We start from the raw sequence: 21,396 nt of genomic DNA on the forward strand, positions 1-21,396 counted from the left end.
AAAGGACATTGTAAACTAGATTTTTCTTTGCATAATTGTTTTGTAGATGATCCATTTATATAGCCCATCTGGGAGTGTTTTTTAACAATGTATAGTTTTGATTATTTTTTTATTAACATTGTGCTGATAACCAAAAATAACCATTGTGCTCATAATCATTGTGCTCATAGCCAAGCCCCAAAGTATCAGATGTAGACTGAAGTCTACAGATTCCTACTTGCTCCTGTTTTGGTAATCTGTGTGTGCTCTGTTTTCTAAGCCCCTTTTACTGGGTGACCCAGCCTAAACTCATCAACAGTGCTAAACTGGGAGCTCTAAGTATGTTTTTAAAAAGGTTTATACTGTATTTTTTAGATCAGTATCAGTGCATATTTTTCTTTATAGTAGTGTCTATTACATGTTATATAAAAATTGGTGTGCACTGCCCGCTCCACTTTAGTCTTCCTATTAAGACAGACAAGCAGTTTTCTCTACAGGGTCTATTAAATTGGCACACCCACCTGGTTAAAAGTTAAGACAATATTAAGCTAAAATTAGAAAAAAAAATTTCTTCATGTTTATTGAACACGTTATAATTCAATCACTTTATGTTAAAATAATGCAATTCATTTGTGTGCTGGATAGCTTAAAAGGTACAGTATACACTAGATTTTTTTGCATAAATGTTTTGTAAATTATCCATTTATATAGTCCATACAGGTTTTTTAAAAAATAAAATGTATTGTTTTGCTTATTTTTAAATAACATTGCCCTAGACTCCTAATCAAGCCCCAAAGTGATGTATACCTACTCCGGTTTGCTCCCGTTTGTGTTAAAAAAAAAAAAAAAAAAAAGTCTTCATATGCGGAGGAAGAGGGGGGGGGGTCTGTTTTGTTTTGCTATACACCCACTTTTAGTGGGTTTTACAGCTAACCTTTTGAACAGAGCTAAACTTGGAGCTTCCAAGTAAGTTTTCAAAGGGTTTATACTGGATTTTTATATCAGTATCTGTGCATAATATTCTTTATAGTAGTTAAATTAAAATTGGTGTATACTGTCCCTTTAAACAGACACTAACATCAAAATAAAATGTTCACGATTCAGATAGAGCCTGCAATTTTAAGCAACTTTCTAATTTACACCTATTATCAAATTTTCTTCCTTGTCTTGATATCTTTATTTGGAAAGCAGAAATGTAATGTTAGGAGCCGGCCCATTTTTGGTTCAGAACCTGGTTTGCACTTGCTTATTGGTGGCTAAATGTAGCTACCAATCAGCAAGAGCTAGCCAGGGTGCTGAATCAAAAATAGGCCGTCTCCTTAGCTTACATTCTTACTTTTTCAAATAAAGATACCAAGAGAACAAATAAAAATTGATAATAAAGTAAATTAGAAAGTTGCTTAAAATTGCATGCTCTATCTGAATCATGAAAGAAAGAATAAAATGGGTTTACTTTCCCTTTAAAATGATATGAAACCCATTTTTTTTTCTCTTTCATGATTCAGATAGAGAATGCAGTTTTAAGCAACTTTCTAATTTACTCCTATTATCATTTTTCTTCGTTCTCTTGGTATCTTTATTTGAAAAAGCAGGAATGTAAGCTTAGGAGCCAGCATATTTATGGTTCAGCACCTGGGTAGTGCTTGCTGATTGGTGGTTTTATCTAAATCATGTAAGAAAAAAAAAAATGTGGGTTTCATATACCTTTAAGTTACATTTATAAATAACAAAAAAATTTCTAATGTTGCAATGTATTACACTGCTAGCCCCTACCCAAATACTTAAAGGGACAGGCTACACCAGAATTGTTATTGTTTTAAAAGTTAGATAATCCCTTGTTTACCCAATCCCTAGATTTGCATAACCAACAGTTATATTTATATATTTTTTACCTCTGTGATTATCTTGTATCTAAGCCTCTGCAGACTGCCCCTTTATTTGTTCTTTTGACAGACTTGCAGTTTAGCCAATCAGTGATGGCTCCCAGGTAACTTCACGTGCAAAAAAACATGAACTAACACCCTCCAGTGGTGAAAAACCTGTTAAAATGCATTCTTAAGAGGCGGCCTTCAAGATCTAAGAAATTAGCATATGAACCTCCTAAATTAAGATTTCAACTAAGAATACCAAGAGAACAAAGAAAAATTGGTGAAAAAAGTAAATTGGAAAATTGTTTAAAATTACATGCCCTATCTGAATCATGAAAGTTTTTTTTGGACTAGACTGTCCCTTTAATAACGCCACCAAGCTTTACAAAAAATTTTTTGGGAGAACACTGCTATGTGCACCTCAAGAAGATATATAATGCTTCAATCCCCTTGACCCACAAGTTTATTGATTATAAACACTACTATTACGGTATTAAAATGTAAATACAAATAACTTAAAGGGATACTGAACCCAAAAATTTTCTTCGTGATTCAGATAGAGCATGCAATTTTAAGCAACTTTCTAATTTACTCCTATTATCAAATTTTCTTCATTCTCTTGGTATCTTTATTTGAAATGCAACAATGTAAGTTTTGATGCCAGCCCATTTTTGGTGAACAACCTGGGTTGTCCTTGCTGATTGGTGGATAAATTCATCCACCAATAAAAAAGTGCTGTCCAGAGTTCTGAAAGTAAAAAAAGCTTAGATGCCTTCTTTTTCAAATAAAAATAGCAAGAGAACGAAGAAAAATTGATAATAGGAGTAAATTAGAAAGTTGCTTAAAATTGCATGCTCTATCTGAATCACGATAGAAAAAAGTTCAGTGTCCCTTTAATATTAAAAAGGGACACGAAACCCAATTTTTTTCTTTTATGATTTAAAAAGAGCATGCACTTTAAAACAACTTTCCAATTTACTTCTATTATATAATGTGCTTTATTTTCTTGATATCCTTTGTTGAAAATCATATAGAAATAGGCTTAGTAGTTGCTGATTGGTGGCTGCATAGATGCCTCATGTGATAGCCAAAAAGACACAAATAGAAACAACAACAAAATCAGGAGTTTTCAATATAAGTTCTATTCCACTGAGTAAAGATGAAACAAAAGTCTTAGATCTAGGTCTGTCTTTTGCACCGACCTCCAGACTTAATAAGTTTGAAACACATATCAATATTAAACAGTTTGTTAGAATACTTACACTTAAAAAGGTACTTTCTAAAACACCCAACTGAACGCAATATATATTCAACCCCCAATAACTCCAATTCCTCCGAAGCAATAAAACATACTGATCTTAAACCCAAATCTGAATAAACAGGAACATTAGACAGACAATTTAAAGAATAAATGAGAAGATCATTATAAAACTGATAAAGGGGGGGGGATTGTAGTCATGGGCAGGGAGAAATATGTTCAAGAAGCAGATAGACTTTTAGGAGAAAAAAAGGACATATAGAAAACTTGACCTTGATCCAACAAAAACCTTTACTTCAAAATTATTGAAACTATTAAATAAGGGAAAAGATAATGACATCTTAAACAAAAAAGAACTTGCTTTCTTAACTCCCGAATACCCCAAAATACCAATATTTTATTTCCTACCTAGGATACATAAAGATCTAAATAACCCCCCAGGAAGGCCGATCATATCCGGGATCAATTCTCTCATTTCAAACCTGTCACAATATGTCGACAGGTTTCTACAAAAATATGTGCAAAATCTAGATTCATGTATCAAGGATTCTACCCATGTTTTAAAAATATTAAAAGATATTCCAATTAGTAACAACATGATCTTATCATCATGTGATGTGTCTTCTCTCTATACCTCCATTGATCACAAACTAGGGATTGAGGCAATACATAGTTTTTTTTAGAAAAAGATAATGATATCCACATATCTCAGAAACAGTTTATATTGGATAGTATTCTATTTATTCTGGAGCACAACTATTTCTCGTTTAATGGAGATTACTTTCTCCAAATAGAGGGGACTGCTATGGGGACGAGATTCGGACGGAGCTATGCCAATCTCTTTATGGGAGATTGGGAGGAGAGATTCATCCCTATGGTACGGCCCGGCGCGAGTCATGTCCTCTTAAAAAGATTTATTGACGATATCCTTATTGTCTGGCAGGGTGAAGAATCTGAATTGATAGGGATGTTTAATGACATGAATAGTAATAATAATAATAATAATAATAATAATAATAATAAAGGTCTTAAGTTCACGTAATAATATAGTAAAGAACTAATTACATTTTTGGATCTTGAAATTGCTATTGATCCAGACAAATTTCAAACAAAAACTTTCTTCAAGCCTGCTGATTCTAATAACTACATTCATGGTAATAGTTGCCTCTTCAAGAAGTGGATTGATAATATACCTTTCGGACAATTCCTTAGAATTAAAAAAAAACTGTTAGAAAATAAGCGATTATGAATAACAGATAGCTATCTTTGAAAGAAGAAGATTTCAAGAGAGGAGCTATGATCAAAGGAACATAAATAAAGCAAAAACAAGAACAGACCTCATAGAGAGAGAAACCTTAATTAATTATAATAGACCTAAAAATGTTGAGAACACAAGTATCATTAATGTTCCACTGATAACAGTACAACAGTGATTATCAAATAAAAAAAATAAAAAAAAAAAAAATATATATATATATATATATATATATATATATATATATATATATATATATAACAGACATTGGCATCTTGTGAAATCAGATCATATTATTGGAGACGCAATTACCCCCTTTCCAAAAATTATATATAGGAGAGCAAATAATCTAAAAACTAAATTAGCACCTAGCGAATTTAGGAGCAAACTGAAGAAGAAGATTAAAGATGTTGATCTACATGGACAGGACATCAAAGGTTTTTACCCCTGCTTCACATGTAGAGCTTGTGGATTCAGTTCAAAATTAAAAAATTTTTATAGTACCTAACACAGGAAAATAATTTATTATAAGAGATATCATCAGGTGCACCCAAAAAGGAGTAGTATACATGTTGAGATGTTCATGTGATCTAATATACTTAGGTGAAATTACCCGAAAGTTGAGAGATAGAATTCGCAAACACCTTTGGTGTATAGAAAAGGGAAATCCAGATAATCAACTCTATAATCACTTTCGGGAAATACATGGTAACAACTTAAAAGATCTACAATTTTGGGGCATCTCTAAAGTACGTTCAGACTGGAGAGGGGGAAACTTTGAACAAAAATTACTTAGAAAAGAAGCAGAGCTAATTTACTATATGGATACATTATATCCCAATGGATTGAACTCAGAACTAGCTATCTCCCCTTTTCTCTAAGTCTGGTTAATCTAATATATCTTTAATTTAATATATTTCTATATAGGAATTGGTAATAGTAGGTAGATCCATACACATGTCTTTCCATTGTCTTCATTATTTTAGTTTTTACCTCTTTTCTTATATATTATATATGAGTAGCCCCTTACATTTATTTCAATACCGGTACCTATTACAAGTATCTCTAGATAATCAGGTGGATATATTATTCGTATTTAATATACATGATATAAAATCTATTTTATCCACTATACACAGCTTATAAGAGTAATGTGTACAGATACAACATTAACTAATTCAACAGTTCTCTATATATGTATAAGGGGTACTTGTGTTTTCACATTAGATCGTCACTATGCAATAACACAGATGTTATTATAGTGATAGCTAATTTTTCTACACATTGTGCAATTACACATATTATTTCAATATATGTATGAATTGATCTTTATGTCCTACAGATAACATATCACTTTGTTATTATTGTGATGTTGCACAGAACCATCTTATGTGGTTAACAAATTAATACTATTTAATCTAAACACCTCAACCCAAGGTGATAAGGTTTTATATGAGTTTTTTGTATATGGGTCAAATCAAACATCCAAAATAATTCCTTTTTAAAAAAAAAAAAAGAAAAAAGAAAAAAAAAAAAAAAAAGGAGATAAAGTTATTCCACCTTAAAGAAGTTAAACTGAAAACAAGCACGGCACAGGTATATTAAACCAGTTGGAACATCCTCTTAAATGGAGAAAAAAACAATTCCACCTTAAGGAGGTAAATCTGAAAATGAACCAATCACAAGCATTGCATAGGTATATTAGAACGCTCATCAGCAGCTGGTATTATTATCTTGAAAAAGCCCTATTCACGGGTGAAACGCGTTGAAAGTTTACTAGCTGCTAACCTCTTATCACTTGACTTCATTTATACAGCAATTGATCGCTTGAGTTTGGCCAAACTCGTTTTTTCTTCAAAAACTATCAGCTTAAGAAACGCTATCCGCCGAGCAAACAGGGTGGTTCAGGATTTCACCTGCGTGTATTTGCACTAAGGGCAGGTTACCTATCATCATTGAGAGGATCACTACATCAGCGTCTGTTCATTTTGTAACAGTGAGTACGTTGCTGGATATACAGTTACCTGTGACTTTACAAATATACCGTAACCCATTACCCAACAGTATCCCTGTCATACTAATCCCTATCTTACACTCATCGGTAAGAAGGTATATGCTGGGATTTTTCACGCTGTATATAAACTTCACATTATTGCTGGGATCACTACTTTTCTGATTGAAGTCTCTGCACTGCTGAAAGCTACTGTACAATAATATATGGTAAAGGCATTGCTAATGATAAACCTACCTGTTGAAATGTAAAATCTGCATCTGGAGTAATTTTGAGAATTATATACCTGTGCTTGAAGATCATATAAGCTATTTTAACTTTGTAGAGCAGCATACACCATTTTTTAAAGGTGGCACTTTCTTCTTTTTGATTTTGCATTGGGAGACGTCCCAAATAGTTTTACTTCGTAGTTCAAAGTTTTATTTTTGTTTTTAACTAGATTCCATTTTACCCATTATATTTTAAATGATGATGTTCTGTGTTAAAAATCTTTAGAATAAGAGTACACAATTTTGTGTGAGGTTATTACAAGAATCTATACGGATCAATTTGAACACATTACTTTGTGATATAAGATATACTTCTATTAAGAGTTTTTTTAGATTGTGATCCATTTAGGATTTCTGTGTATGTTCACAATAAACATTGTGCTTTATGTTTTAAATCACTCACTGGCCTTTTATTATAATTAATCTGAACACTGCATTGTGCTGATCTAGACAGTGTATCTATCTAGACAGCAGTTAATTTGCAACTTGTATTTGTTTTTTGCCACTTCTAAGTTTGCTAGTGTCTTAAACACTTTTATACACATTTCTGTAATACATGTATACACTTATAATCAATTTATGTTAAACACTGTGATATACTCTGCTTTTTAGCGCCATCCTACTTTCTTTTTATTTTTTGCACTTTCCTATCGGTCACTCTTGTGAAAGAGTCGCCCTGGATTGGTTGTGAGTATTTAGTCTAGCGCAAACACTTTCTTTCTCACATTAATTGGCTGCATAGATGCCTCATGTGATTGGCTCATCCAAGTGCATTGCCATTTCTTCAAAGGATATCTAAAGAATAAAGCACATTAGATAATAGAAGTAAATTGTATTGTTTGTTTTTTTTAAATTGTATTCTCTGTCTGAATCATGAAAGAAATGTTTTTGGGTTTCATGTCCCTTTAACGAACAACAATTTTTCCAAAAATGAAGGAATAATGGTGCCCCAGCATATAGCTACAAATTATATTTTGCAAAGTAAGGTCAATTGTGTCCATATAATTAAAGTATTAGTTTATACATCTCATCTGACCAGTGAAGCCTTTTGACAGTTTAGTTTTAATATAGCTTTTAAGATAGTTATGATACTTTGCAAGGCAATGTGTAATCAAAAGTAAATTCAGTATTCACTATTGACTTTTGAGTTTTAAACTTCTTTACTAATATACTTCTCTGTGGAGCGGGCAGCACATGCTATCCGTATTTGCCAATGCAAGTGCAGTACAACCCCCAGCCCTCTCGCTCAACCAAACACCCAAGAGCAGGGTTTGCCAATCACCCCAGACAGAACAATCCGGAATGATTTTAATCTGCCACTTCTGAGGTGACGGAGAATTTAGAAAGCAGCACTCTAGACCACCGTTTCTCAACTACAGTCCTCAAGTACCACCAACAGGCCAGGTTTTCATTATAGCTGAACCAGTGCACATGTGAAGTAATCAGCTGATGTGTAAGAGCAGGTTAGTAACTAATGAGCTGATTATTTCACCTGTGCACTGGTTCAGCTATAATGAAAACCTGGTCTGTTGGGGGGGGGGGGGGTACTTGAGGAACACGGTTGAGAAACACTGGTCTAGACCACCAATTCTTAAGTTTTGGTTGCAAGCTCACTCATGCACTAAAATAGCCATTTTTGTTTCCTAAAATTGCCCTTAAAAATATCATATGAAAAACACTCTAAGACAGAAAGTATAATTCCCACAATGTTGCAAGATAAAGTTCTCAAGATACAAGTTCTCAATTATAATTAAAAAAAAATAAATTATATACTGTATATATTTTGCTCTTATTCAGCACCAGCTAAGTCAAGCTATAGTCAGCCAAGCCTATGTGATTGTGTGCTTTGATAACTTATATATTATGCATTTTAAAGTGAATGTCAATTTTCAGCAATGAGTGCCCGGTTTTTAAAAATACTTTTAAAAACAGGGGCACTTTCATTGATGAAAGTTTACATTGTACCAGATTTGTAGAAATACTTACCTTTTACTTCTGCAAAGCCGGATCGATGATCCCCCGCCTTCTTCTTCTTGCTGTACAACCACAGCAATGACAAAACTGGCTTCCTCCAATCATAGCCGGGCATCACGAGATGGACGCTCTGGGGTGCAAGCCATGATTGGAGGAAGCCGGTTTTGTCATTTCTGACGTCAGTACAGAGGAACTGAGGCTGGGATTGGCGATCCGGCTTTGCAGAAGTAAAAAGGTAAGTATTTCTACAAATCCGGTGCAATTTAAATTTTCATCAATGAAAGTGCCCCTGTTTTTAAAAGTATTTTTAAAAACCGGGCACTCATTGCTGAAAATTGACATTCGCTTTAAATTAAATCATCTAGTTATGCAAATATTTTATTAGGAGTAACTATAGTTTATGTATAAATTAAAAAAAAAATATTGAGCAACACAACTCAAGAACACACATTGCAATATTATCTTACTTCATGGGTTTGAAATTTTTAGTTCAACCTAAAGAGCAGTTGTATATGGATAAATAGTTCAAAACATTAGGGGCAGAAGTAAAATTATGTAAAATTATGTAGTTATGACCCCTTGGCAGCCAGGATGTTAAAGTATTGACATACTAGTATCCAATATTTTAATGAAAAACATGATTAGATTAACCCCAAATGCAATTCTAAAAAAATAATGATAGAATTGCAGGAATAATGGATAACAATGCTTGGCCACAATATTATATATAAACACAATACACCTACAGTAGGTTCCCCTGGATATTTACTGTAAGTAGCACATTTTTCCAGGGTATTTATTATCATTCCTTGCACTCATGAGATATATATATATATTTATTTATTATTTGTATTATTTTTTTACTCACACATATAATGGTCTTATCCTGATCCTCGCCTGTCCTCCGGTTTAGACACATGGTGTGCAGATTCACATTACACATAAACAAACATGCTCGCATACAGGGTAAGATCTCCTCCCCATACATACAGATACACACACTGTGCAACCTAACCTGCAGTACACACTGCCCCTTTGACAGACAATAGAGTTGGGTTGAGAGCTCACCCTCCTCCCATTATACTAAGGCCTGGCCGTAACCAAGGCCAAACAGAAGCCTTCCTTGATTGATTCAGCCCCAGCAACCGGAGAATGAATGAAAGGAGGGGGGTAAAAGCCCAAAACAAGCCAATCCTATTAACTGCTGGTTACAGGGAGGAAATACAAAGACACACTGACAGCTATAGACCTTAAATAGATGAAAATGCAAAGGTACTCAGTTTTGAGTTAAAGTGGGCTCATTGTGAACCCTTTGATCTCTGAATTCTAAGCAAATCAAAAGACAATAGCAGATAGTAGAAAACAGCAAACCATACTGTACACAATTCAATTTATTGCACAATAAATATCCATAGATAACTGATGAATATTCTAGTGTGATATGAAAAAGAATAACACACCTATGCTTTCTAAGCAAAACTAAAATATAATTCTATAATCATACCACAATGTTTGATCCTCCATCCACCTACTTAAACAAATGTGTAAATAATAATTTCTACCAAAGCAAGAAAAAAAAATAGGGAACAGAAATTAAAGTGATGGTAAACTCTCCCCCTTAAAAAAAACTAGATCTGGAATGTTAGTGATATTTTAGATGGAGTTTAATTTAAACCTGTAGCTCACAGAAAAATTGACTTTTGAAGTTGACAGCAAAGTGTGGGGTATTTGAATTTCATATCTATATTAAAAAGTAAGTTATAGCACATCTATCTTCATTACAACTGATGAATTAAACTCCATCTAAAATATTGCTAACATTTCAGATCTAATTTTCAAATGGGTTTACCATCATTTTATTCACAAATTGTTTATGCACCAAATAGTAATCTAAGCTCTACACATTCCTTCAAAACAGACAGGAAAATCAAACCATAACTGTACAATGTTAAATATAACAGTTACACACTTCTTGATAAGATACTTTTATTAACGTACATTAAAAGACGAACAATTAGGACATAAGATTCATATGAAGATACGCATCACTCCGAGTTTAAAAATTATACTATAAATTACAAGCATATGTTTGCAAAATCAAATGTAAGAAAGGTATTACATATTTCCCAATAAAAAAGAATAATTTTGATTAAACATTGCTTCATCCAGCTCAAAACAGTATTATACACAGAAAATATATATTAAACCCAATACTACTATCTCATACAAGAACTGGTTTGTATGTAAAGGAAACCACTATTTTATCTAAGCCATGGCTTGACAGAGGGAGCTTTAGCTATTGTTATCTAAATAGGCTTAACTCCACAATATATATATATATATATATATATATATATATATATATATATATATATATATATATATATATATATATATATATATATATAAATATATATATAAAAACTGCAACACAGGCTCCAAATACAAATAACATAATATTCTAGTACTTTTCTCCCATAGTGATTCAAACTATCATACAGGTATTGGCTTTTAATCAATAACTGTCAATTTCATAGCTATCAATAGGTATTCAATGAAACAACTGTTGAAACTAAATTGGCCGTGCCTGCATCCTGATGTACATTATATAAAATATTGCTAGAATTTTAGTCATTACTATGAAAAGAAATGTCTTTATTTGTTTTTACTCTGGCAGCAGTTCTACAACAAAAAATCATGCAGAGCCAAAAGCATACAACCCAAAATTCTAAATTACACAAGACTTCCTAAAAAAATTACATATAGTAAGGACAATCAAAAGAACAGTACTGAAGACAGTTCTATTGCAACACTACAATTCTATGCAAGAAAACCAAAGCGAACTTGATAATTTTATTACTTGTGGCCTGAGTAAAGGGATTTCAGCAGAGGCTCGATTATATAATGCTAGTGCACATTCCTAGATGTATTTGCTTTGTACTGAAACAAGCACTTTAATGTTTACATGTATCAAAAATAATACAACTTTACTTCTATGGTTCCAGGTGTATGTATATATATATATATATATATATATATATATATATATATATATACACACACTAAAGCATGTAAGAGAGGCACTTTCATTCACATCTAAAGAACAGGATGAAGTCTTGACTCTATGAATACACACATATCCCACACCGGTAATTGTCTATCGGTTGCTGTGTATACACGTGATATATCTAGCTATATATTTTTGATGTTATAGTGCGGTTGTGATTATATACACATTGGGTTATAAGGGCACACTCCACCCCCCTAGCCTCACCTGTGACCCCAATCCGTGACGTCAACGCCCAGTCTCACCTGTGACGTCACGCTGCCCGTGTCCCAGCCGCTGTTGACCCTTTATGAGCTGGTCCCGGCTGTGCTGAGCATGGCTGTGTCGTGCGGCGCAGCGTCGTACGGCTCTCTACGTCGACAACACCGTGGCCAATGGTGCTGCCTCTTGCACAAATAAGATCCGCCCTAGCCTACAAACTATTGGTTAACATAAAGATCAATCAAATTTTTTTTTTTACATCACAAGGAAAGGCTAGAGTGTCCCTTCCAGGAAGTGCCCACGGGAAAGAGGGCAGAAGGGGCCTTTGGTTAGGGTTGTCTTAGTGATGCCTGACTGGGAAGTTCATTCAGAAATCAATACTTGGATATGTCAGGAGGAGTGGACTAAGGACCTAGCTTCTTTTTATACTTATATAAAAACAAATTATAACTTATACTGTTTTAGTAGTGGAAGTGGGAAAATAACAATATTTGTGTTAGATTTGTTTTCAGTAACATTGTTAAGCGTTCATTTTAGTGTTTTATATCTATAAATTGTTCTCTGTTTTTTTTTTTTTTTTGCAATTTTAGCTTGTACTTACATTGCATGTGATTTTTTTGGGTAAAAGTGTTTTGCCAAATATATACTTTTTGATTACAGTATGTATCATAGTGTATTTCCTTTATGTAACTAAATTATAAGCATTTTTTTTTCAGCTGACAATCATAGAAATATTGGGCGATCAGTGGTTCTTAGATCATACTGCCGTATCTGCAGCATCATTATCCATTCATGTAACATCGGACTTCAAATCAGAACCAAAGATTTGCACCCCCACCACCCACATATTAAAGTGACAAAAAAAGAAAGCCTACATCAGACCTATGGCCCATGGTCACTATAGTTTTTGTGACCCTATGAAAAAAAATGAGCTAAAAATGTGTACTTTGGGATTTTCTGGTAGACAAACAAGGTGGCTACACCTCAAAAATGCACACTAGAGAGGATAATGACATAGAGAATACCATATTTCTTCTCTAAATCTAGTCCTGTGCCACTGGACATTTTGAGGAAGTATAATATTGTTTGTGTGTTTAATAATCCATCACTGGATTAGACCACTGGCTCTGTAGTTTCTGTATGCCACAGAAAACCATTGCACCAGAAGACCCCTACCTCTACTATAAGATACATGCTTACTTCAGACCTCAGATCACATAGCCTGCAGCCCTTCTGTTAACCACATGTTCATGCCATGAGCTCTGCACTTATCTAAATGCCACTGTACATGTTTTTTTCTGAGTGCTGCACTTATCTAAATGCCACTGTACATGTTTTTTTCTGAGTGCAGCGAGGTGTATTTTAAATATTTAAAAAAAATTCTGTGTAAAGTGAAGGAGATGAGGAGATTGCTTAGCCTGGCTGCCACACTGCCTAACAGTCAAACAGTAGTGGCCTCAAAAGTCTTGTCCCCACTTTACTCACTCCATCACAGGAAATAAAAAGTACGTACATTTATTAAACACTTAAGGACATATGACGGAATTTTTCCGTCATAAAACAATTGAGCAAACTGAAAGCTGTGTCCTTAAAGGGTTAAAGTAAAAGTTAATTATGTTTCAGTGGCATACACACATGCTACTTGTGATTAGAGCATGAGGATTCGAAAACCATGACTGCTCAGAGAGCTGGCGGTGGAGTGTATTGCATCAGTGAAGACTTAAATGGACATGAAACCCAATTTTCTTTCATGATTCAGACAGAACATGTGATTTTAAACAACTTTCCAATGTACTTTTATCTAAATTGCTTCACTTGCTTGCTCTTCTTTGTTGAAAAGCATATCTAGGTAGGCTTAGGAGCAGCAATGCATTACTGGGAGCTAGTTGCTGATTGGTGGCTTCACAAAAATGCCTCTTTTCATTGGTTCACCAGATGTCTTCCGATAGCACCCAGTAGTGCATAACTGCTTCTTCAAAAAAGAATACCAAGAAAATGAAGCAGATTGGATAAAAGACGTAAATGGGAAATTTATTTAAAATCACATGCTCTAAATGAATCATAAAAAATAAGGAAAATAAATTTGTTTGGTTTCATGTCCCTTTAATTTCATGTGATCTACTGCTGACTCTCGGAGGTGTGGTCTTTAAATGTTTTACTAGAAGCATTTTAAGACTAAAAAGAACCTATTCACATTTCCATTTTGACTTTTCTATGCATTAAGTGCCTCGTGATTGGTTTAAAACTCAAAATGTAAAGATGCATGCTAGCTTGATAGTTGTTCTGAAGCTATTTAGCTTCATGAAATTTGCACATTACAGAAAAACAATACATTTTTAGCTAGAATTTTAGTAATGTACAAGGCACATTTTGTATGCCCCTGGCACTTATCTGTGCAAAAGAATAATATAGTTTGTGCAGTCAATGGTACGCATGGGGCCAAGAGTTAATTTACTGTACATATGGCTCTATTTCTTGCTCCTACCTCCAATATTTTTTTTGTAAGTAGCTGAAAAACTTCATTTTCAATTCTTGAAGCAGCACCTATAAGGAATTAATGCGTACCACATTCACCTAATTTTATAACTGATCTTTATATATCCAAACACTTGATTTCAATGCAAATTGAACATTCTGATGATCATATTACTAGTTATGTAGAGTCAGGGTTGCAGACTGCAGCCAGGTCACTTTCCTGTCTTCACAGATGCCTGTCTGGGGTAGCTGGTAAAAGTTTCCTCTGTGTTAAGACACACTAGCAGTGGTCATGCCAGGACTGTGCTTTAAAAATGTCATATGCCATTGCAACGTATATATATATACGTTGTGCGGTACTTTGCTTATGGTAATGCACAATGTACATATACGTCAGAGCTGCAAGAAGCTCCAGCATCTTAACAGCCGAGAGCTGAAGTTCCAGAGCTCATGGCATCTGTCTACTGCAGAAAAGAGAACGGAATTAAAAAAAATAATTCAAAAAAGCCTTACATCTTCATATTGGCAGACTGTCTGCCAGTACCTAAGATGGTGGCGACCAGTGGGAGGTGAGGGAGGGAAGAGAGCTATTTGGGAGGGATTAGATAGGGATCAGGGGGTGGAAGTGTCAGGTGGGAGGGTAATCTCTACACTGCAGCTAAAATTAACCTTACAAACTACCCGATTAACCTTCACTGCTGGGAATAATAGAAGTGTGGTGCGCAGCTACAATTAGCAGCCTTCTAATTACCAAAAAGCAAAGGCAAAGCCATATATATCTGCTATTTCTGAACAAAAGGGATCCCATAGAAGCTTAGTTGTGCCATGATTGTACAAGCGGTATATAAATAATTTCAGTGAGAAACCCAAAGTTTGTGAAAAAGTTAACAATTTCTTATATGATTGCATTTGGCAGTGAAATTGTGGCATGAAATATACCAAAATGGGCCTAGATCAATACCTTGGGTTGTCTAAAAAATATATATAGTTTTACATGTTAAAAAAAGCACACACAAAAAAAAACTCTATTTTTGTTTACATGGAGTGATAGCAAAATTGCTAAAAATTCTCCAGTATTTTAGGCAAGTTCTTCTCTGAAAGTCCTGAGTAGTGAAGGGTTTAAACATCACATGCACAGAACTATGTGCAGTTATAACTCTAGTCATAGGGTCTCTGTTAGTGTTGAGTGTGACATATCCATACTGCACCTTAGCAAAAAAAAACAATTCTATAAATTCAAGTGCTTGGATATTCTGGTGCTTCACTTTCAGAGGACCCTGCTTTAAGAAACTATTCCTGTAGTACTGTTTAAGATCACTAACTGGTAATTATTTTAAGAATGAAGCGTCTTGAAAGTGAATGTAAATTTAACGTTTTTACCTAAAGTCAAACGATAGAAGTTAAAAAATGAATAAGACTTTCATTCATGAAATATTTAGTATATAGTTATCTTCAGAGATATTTCACTTGAAACGTTTTACGGATAAGAGCTGAACCTCCGGTAGCCATATTCAGCAATTGATTGACAGATTACTTATCTGCAATCAACCAATCGTTGTTTCCCGTTTGTGCAAAGGGGCTGAACACCCCAGGGGGAAACAACGAATAGTTGATTCCAGATGAGTCATCTGTCAATCAATGGCTGAATATATCGGGTCGAGGATCGCCTCTTATCTGTATAGCATTTCTAGTAAAGGTAAGTATATACTAAAGATTTCATGAATGAAAGTCTCATTCATTTTTTAACTTCTATCGTTTAACTTTAGGTAATAACGTTAAATTTACATTCACTTTAATTATTTTTATGAATGAAAGTGCCCCTTTTTTATGAATAATTATAGATAGTGTGGATTCAATAGCCAACATTTACAATCACTTTAAGCACCTGACCATGTATCAATTTGTATTCTTCAGTGGGCTAACAATCACATTGAAGTCACAGCTATCATAGATTCAAGAGCAAGTGTCTGTTTTCTAGATACAGACTTTTAAAGATCTATAGGAATCGCTACAGAGAAGAAACATCATGTGGTTGATATGAAGTGTATACAATCTAGCCTTGTGGGCAATGAAACTGACAGCCTTATCATCATCCCTTAATATAAAGAAATGTGATTCAATATTGTACCATCACAACTATTCCTGTACCCTTAGATTCCACTGGCTGTAAAATATAACTATAAATTGGTCCCCAGGAAGTGTCTCTTTTACCTCCACATTCTGCACTAAGCAATGTCTTTACAAGTCTTCTCCCACTTGTTAATGTACATAGTGTGATTTTTCTGCCAAAGCCAATAAATATAAAGATTTCACAGATGTAGTTAAAGAAAACAAAACAGGGAAGATCAATTACTGTATGATGATTGCTCTATTTATCTAGTTCTAGAACAAGTTCTCACCTAGGCCCTAATGATTAAAAGTTCTACGAGGCAGGGAAATATTCGAAAAGGATCTACCACTATATCGAGCAAGTGTGCCGAAATATTCCAAGCTTCCGACATAGTGTCATCGCCGAGAGATTTTTACTATGCATGCCATTGGCCAGCTATGCAGGCTATAGACAACATCCAGCACCACCGCCCATATTGGCGATGTATAGTAAAGGATCCCTTGAAATAAAACTGCCATATGCCTAACCACCAATCCTAATACCCCTAAACCGAAGTACCCCACAATCGCAAACGGACACTACACTAATAAAGATCTAAACTGCCACATACCCACCACAAGTATCTATCCTTTTAACCCCAATACCGCAACATTACCCACCACAACAACTACCTATCCTGTTAACGCCTAAACCGTCACATACCCACCACAAGTATCTATCCTATTAACCCCTATACCGCCACTAGCCCACCGCAAATATCTATCCTATTAACCCCTATACCGCCACTAGCCCACAGCAAGTATGCTATTAACCCCTATACTGCCACCAACCAACCACAAGTATCTATCCTATTAACCCCTATACCGCCACTAGCCCACCGTATGTATTTATGCTATTAACCCCTATACCCTAAACACTAGCTAACACATAACCCCCCTAAACTATCCCCCCCTCTAAACTAAGCCCCTAAGTTACAAAAAAATAAGCTACAATTAGGGCAAGATTTATCAAGCTCCGAAAAAATGCGGCAAAAAAGTCGAGGATATTTCCGCAGCTATTCGCAATTTCCGAAATACAATTATTCACCAATATTTATCATAAGTGTTGAGACAAATTTCGTGCAAAAGTTTATTGCGATGACAAGCGAATGACTAGTATAGTTTCTCGGAGAATGCTAAGATTTTCACTTTATTTATCAATCTTAAGTTATTATCATGACTTTACCTCCCGGAAATAGTTTCATTGTTATTATTGTTATTGTCCTATTAAAATAAAATAAATTAAAGACGTGATTATTTCTTATTGTTATTTCTTATTTATGTTTTTATTCTGCCCCTTTATTGGCGCTCCTGCAAACTGTAAAGTTGCCCTCATTTGGTCGCTAAACCTAATTCCTTTGATTGTTCGTTTTCAGAGTATATATTTTTATTTATAATTAATTTCGTTGTTATATATATATATATATATATATATATATATATATATATATATATATATATATATAATATATATTATATATCAATTATTAATATATTACATATTTTTCTAATACAATTTGTATATTTCTAATTTATTATCAAAAAATTACTTAAAGGGACAGTCAAGTCCAAAAAAAACTTTCATGTTTTAAATAGGAAATTCAATTTTAAACAACTTCCCAATTTACTTTTATCACCAATTTTGCTTTGTTCTCTTGGTATTCTTAGTTGAAAGCTAAAACTAATCTGAATACATTTTGACCACTAGAGGGCATTAGTTCACATGTTTCATATAGATAACATTGAGCTCATGCACGTAAAGTGACCTAAGACTGAGCACTGATTGGCTAAACCGCATGTGTGTCAAAAGAACTGAAATAAGGGGGCAGTCAGCATAAGCTTAGATACAAGATAATTACAGAGGTAAAACGTGTATTATTATAACTGTGTTGGTTATGTAAAACTGGGGAATGGGTAAACATTTTAAACAACAAAAATTCTGGTGTTGACTGTCCCTTTAATATATTTATTTATATCTTAAATTATTTATTTATTATGTCTGCTGCTGGGCTACAGGTAAATGCATCGACTGCCGGCAAAACAAAAGGTGGTCGTAATGTTCATTTTAGCCTATCTCAAAATAATGTGCTGGTTGAAAAAATTCTAAACAACTATGATGTTCTGCTAGGCTGTAGAAGTAGGCAGACACCTATGGCCCGCAAAAGGCAGATATGGCAAGACATAAGCCAAGAGGTATCTGCTCAAGGTATAAACCCAAAAAATGTAAATAATTGCAAAAAAAGATTTTCTGATATAAAAAGAATAATTAAAATGAAACTATCAAAAGAAAAACGTTCAGCTAGAGGTACAGGGGGAGGTCCTGGATATACCGCAGATCTCATGGATTATGAGAAGAAAGTGCTGAATTTGATGGGGCCTGAGGTTGTGGAGGGAATTCAAGTTCAAGGAGACACAGATGATTATGCAGGTAAACTATTATTATTATATTTATATTGCTAATGATGTATTTTAATCCTAATTGAAATCCATTAATTTTTTTATTTTCCTAACTCATTACTGCAGTTTGGTTTCAAATACAATTTTTTTGTTATATTACATTTTATTTTTTTTATTTTCTTGCAATCCTTTGTTGAAAAGCACATTCGATGTTCAATCTGTATTTCACTTTTTGTTTGTAATGGAAGTAACTTAGTTAATGCAGTAATATATTTCAAATTTTGTGCATTGCTTATTTCACTTTAATGGATATATAAAATTAATCTTGGCTAATGATCTAATATTTTTTTTTATTTATTAATTTTTTTATAGGATCTCCGCCTACACAAGCAGATGCTCGTGCATTAACACCAGAGATTGCCGGTTGCAGCAGCGTCCTGCAAGACGTTGGTAGGTATTTGTGCCTATATTGTCCCTCAAGAGGGTGCTATATGTATTTTGCCTCTATAATTTTTGTATTTTTTTTAAGAAGAGAATGAGAATGACCAGAATATTGAAGGAGAGGAAACATTGCTACTTTTTGAAGGTAAATATTCACTACCAATTGTCATATAGATGACCTAAATCAATTTATATGTATACGTTAGTGTTTTTGTGTGCATATCATATTAAAACATAATTACATGGACACTTAACCAAAAAAAAATTCTTTCATGATTCACATACAGCATGAAATTATAAGCAACTTTCAATTTTACTACAATTGTCAGCTTTTATTCATTCTATTGCTATCTTTATTGTATAAGCTGGAATGTAAATCTTAGCATCCAGCCCATTTTAGGTTCCGCACCATGGATAGTGCTTGCTTATTGGAGGCTTACATTTACCCACCAATAAACAAGCATAACCCAGGTTGTAAATAAAAATGGGCCAGCTGTTATGCATCACATTCCTTATTTTAAATAAAGATATCAAGGGAATAAAGAAAAACTGATAATAGGAGTAAGTCAGAAAGTTAAACAAAATTGCAGGGTCGATCTGAATTATGAAATAAATTAATTTGCTTTAGTGTCCCTTTAAGAGCTCTCATTACATGCTATGTAAATCTTACGTCAATAATTGATGGTTAAAAAAGTACTAAACTATTTTGTCTTATCCACCAATTAAAACATTTGAATGTAATTGTTTTTGTATATTATACCCTGAAGATGCTGAAACATGCGTATACTGTACTTTTAAACTCTCATCAATCTTAAAGTTCATTGGCATTGTTTTAGTGAAAGATGATAGTAGTAGATAATAGGTGGCATTGTCAAATTTATATTATTTTTTATCTTTATTATAGATGATTCTGAAAATGTTGAATATGTTCTTAATTTACAACCAGTTCAGGATACATCTCCAGTCTATTCCACAAGTACAAATGTAGATGTACCTGAAGATGTACCCGAAGATGTCCCCGAAGACGTTCAACCACCAACTGAAGAAGAAATTTCATTAAATTTGGTTAATATTGTACAATTAGCCACTAATTTTCAAAACAAACAAAGGGCTTTTTTTCAACAGATGCATGACCTGCAAAGGAAACGCATTGAAATTGACCGGCAGAGTTTAGTTGCACGTCTTGAGACTAATAGGTTGCTTGAATCATTAGTTAATATTTTCCAATCAAGAAATGATAATCATTGATTTATTGTTTTTTAAAGTTGATGTTATTTGTATACAGTTAATGTTATAAAATTGGGTTATTAGTTATAACAGATCATATTTTCAATAAAAATAATATAAATGCCATTTGAATGTATTTATCCGGTCTTATAGTATCCATTAATTTAGGAATCTTTAAATTTTTTAAACAAATACCAGACACATATATTAAAATATAATAATTTTTATAGAAAAGAAAAAAAAAATACAAGTATAATTCAAACATAGAAACAGAATTTTCTTTTGTTATTATTTGTTTAATACATTTGCTCAGTGATTACTCTTCTAAAATTTTGAATACTCCTTGTAATTGTGTGCATCATTACTTCTAATCTATCGAATTCTGCAATTATTGTTTCTCGAGAGATCAGTTCCAGTTCTTCTTCAACTACCTCTGTTAAAGTAAAAAAATATATAAAAACAGTAGTTAGTGGACTTACGGTAGGCGGAGCTGGCGGATGGCAGCAGGGAAGAGGAGCTCCGTAACTCAGCTCTAAAAAACTTACTAAATTTGCTGCTACCCGCCTTTCCCACGACGCTGCCTTGTTGGGCTATTACCCCAAACACCCCAACTGGCTAAAAAGAAGTCATGCAGGGCAGAAGATCGCCCTAGCCCCGAGAAGCACTTTATACTGCGCCACTTGTCACACACGCGGGCGCCATATTGGAAGGGCCTCCCCAGCATTAACAAGCGTGCTGGCTCAAGCAGGGCCCAGAAGTTACTCTGGTAGAGAGAGAGATCACAGGAGAGACAGTGTATGCGGTGTAATGCTGGAAGCTGAGCACA

The 21,396-nt window shown here is 34.0% G+C and overlaps 1 protein-coding gene and 1 long non-coding RNA gene across 4 annotated transcripts in view; one reads left to right on the forward strand and one right to left on the reverse strand.

The window, feature by feature from the left end:
* The window catches only part of CHD8 (chromodomain helicase DNA binding protein 8), a 279,870-nt gene extending 267,850 nt beyond the window's left edge, over positions 1 to 12,020 (reverse strand). For 2 of the 3 annotated variants that reach the window (XM_053702279.1, XM_053702277.1), the window contains exon 1: positions 11,927 to 12,020. The gene's annotated coding sequence lies outside the window, so the exon portion shown is untranslated. Of the gene's footprint in view, positions 1 to 11,888 lie in introns of all 3 variants that reach the window. The other variant, XM_053702278.1, reaches the window with a different exon arrangement.
* Positions 12,021 to 18,878: 6,858 nt separating this feature from the next.
* LOC128647868 (uncharacterized) lies at positions 18,879 to 19,448 on the forward strand. Its single transcript, XR_008400438.1, has 3 exons — positions 18,879 to 18,933; positions 19,275 to 19,352; positions 19,432 to 19,448. It is a non-coding gene; the product is annotated as an uncharacterized LOC128647868 (long non-coding RNA).
* The last annotated feature ends 1,948 nt before the right edge of the window (positions 19,449 to 21,396 follow it).

This window comes from Bombina bombina, chromosome 2, assembly GCF_027579735.1.
Source record: "Bombina bombina isolate aBomBom1 chromosome 2, aBomBom1.pri, whole genome shotgun sequence".
NCBI lineage: Eukaryota > Metazoa > Chordata > Amphibia > Anura > Bombinatoridae > Bombina > Bombina bombina.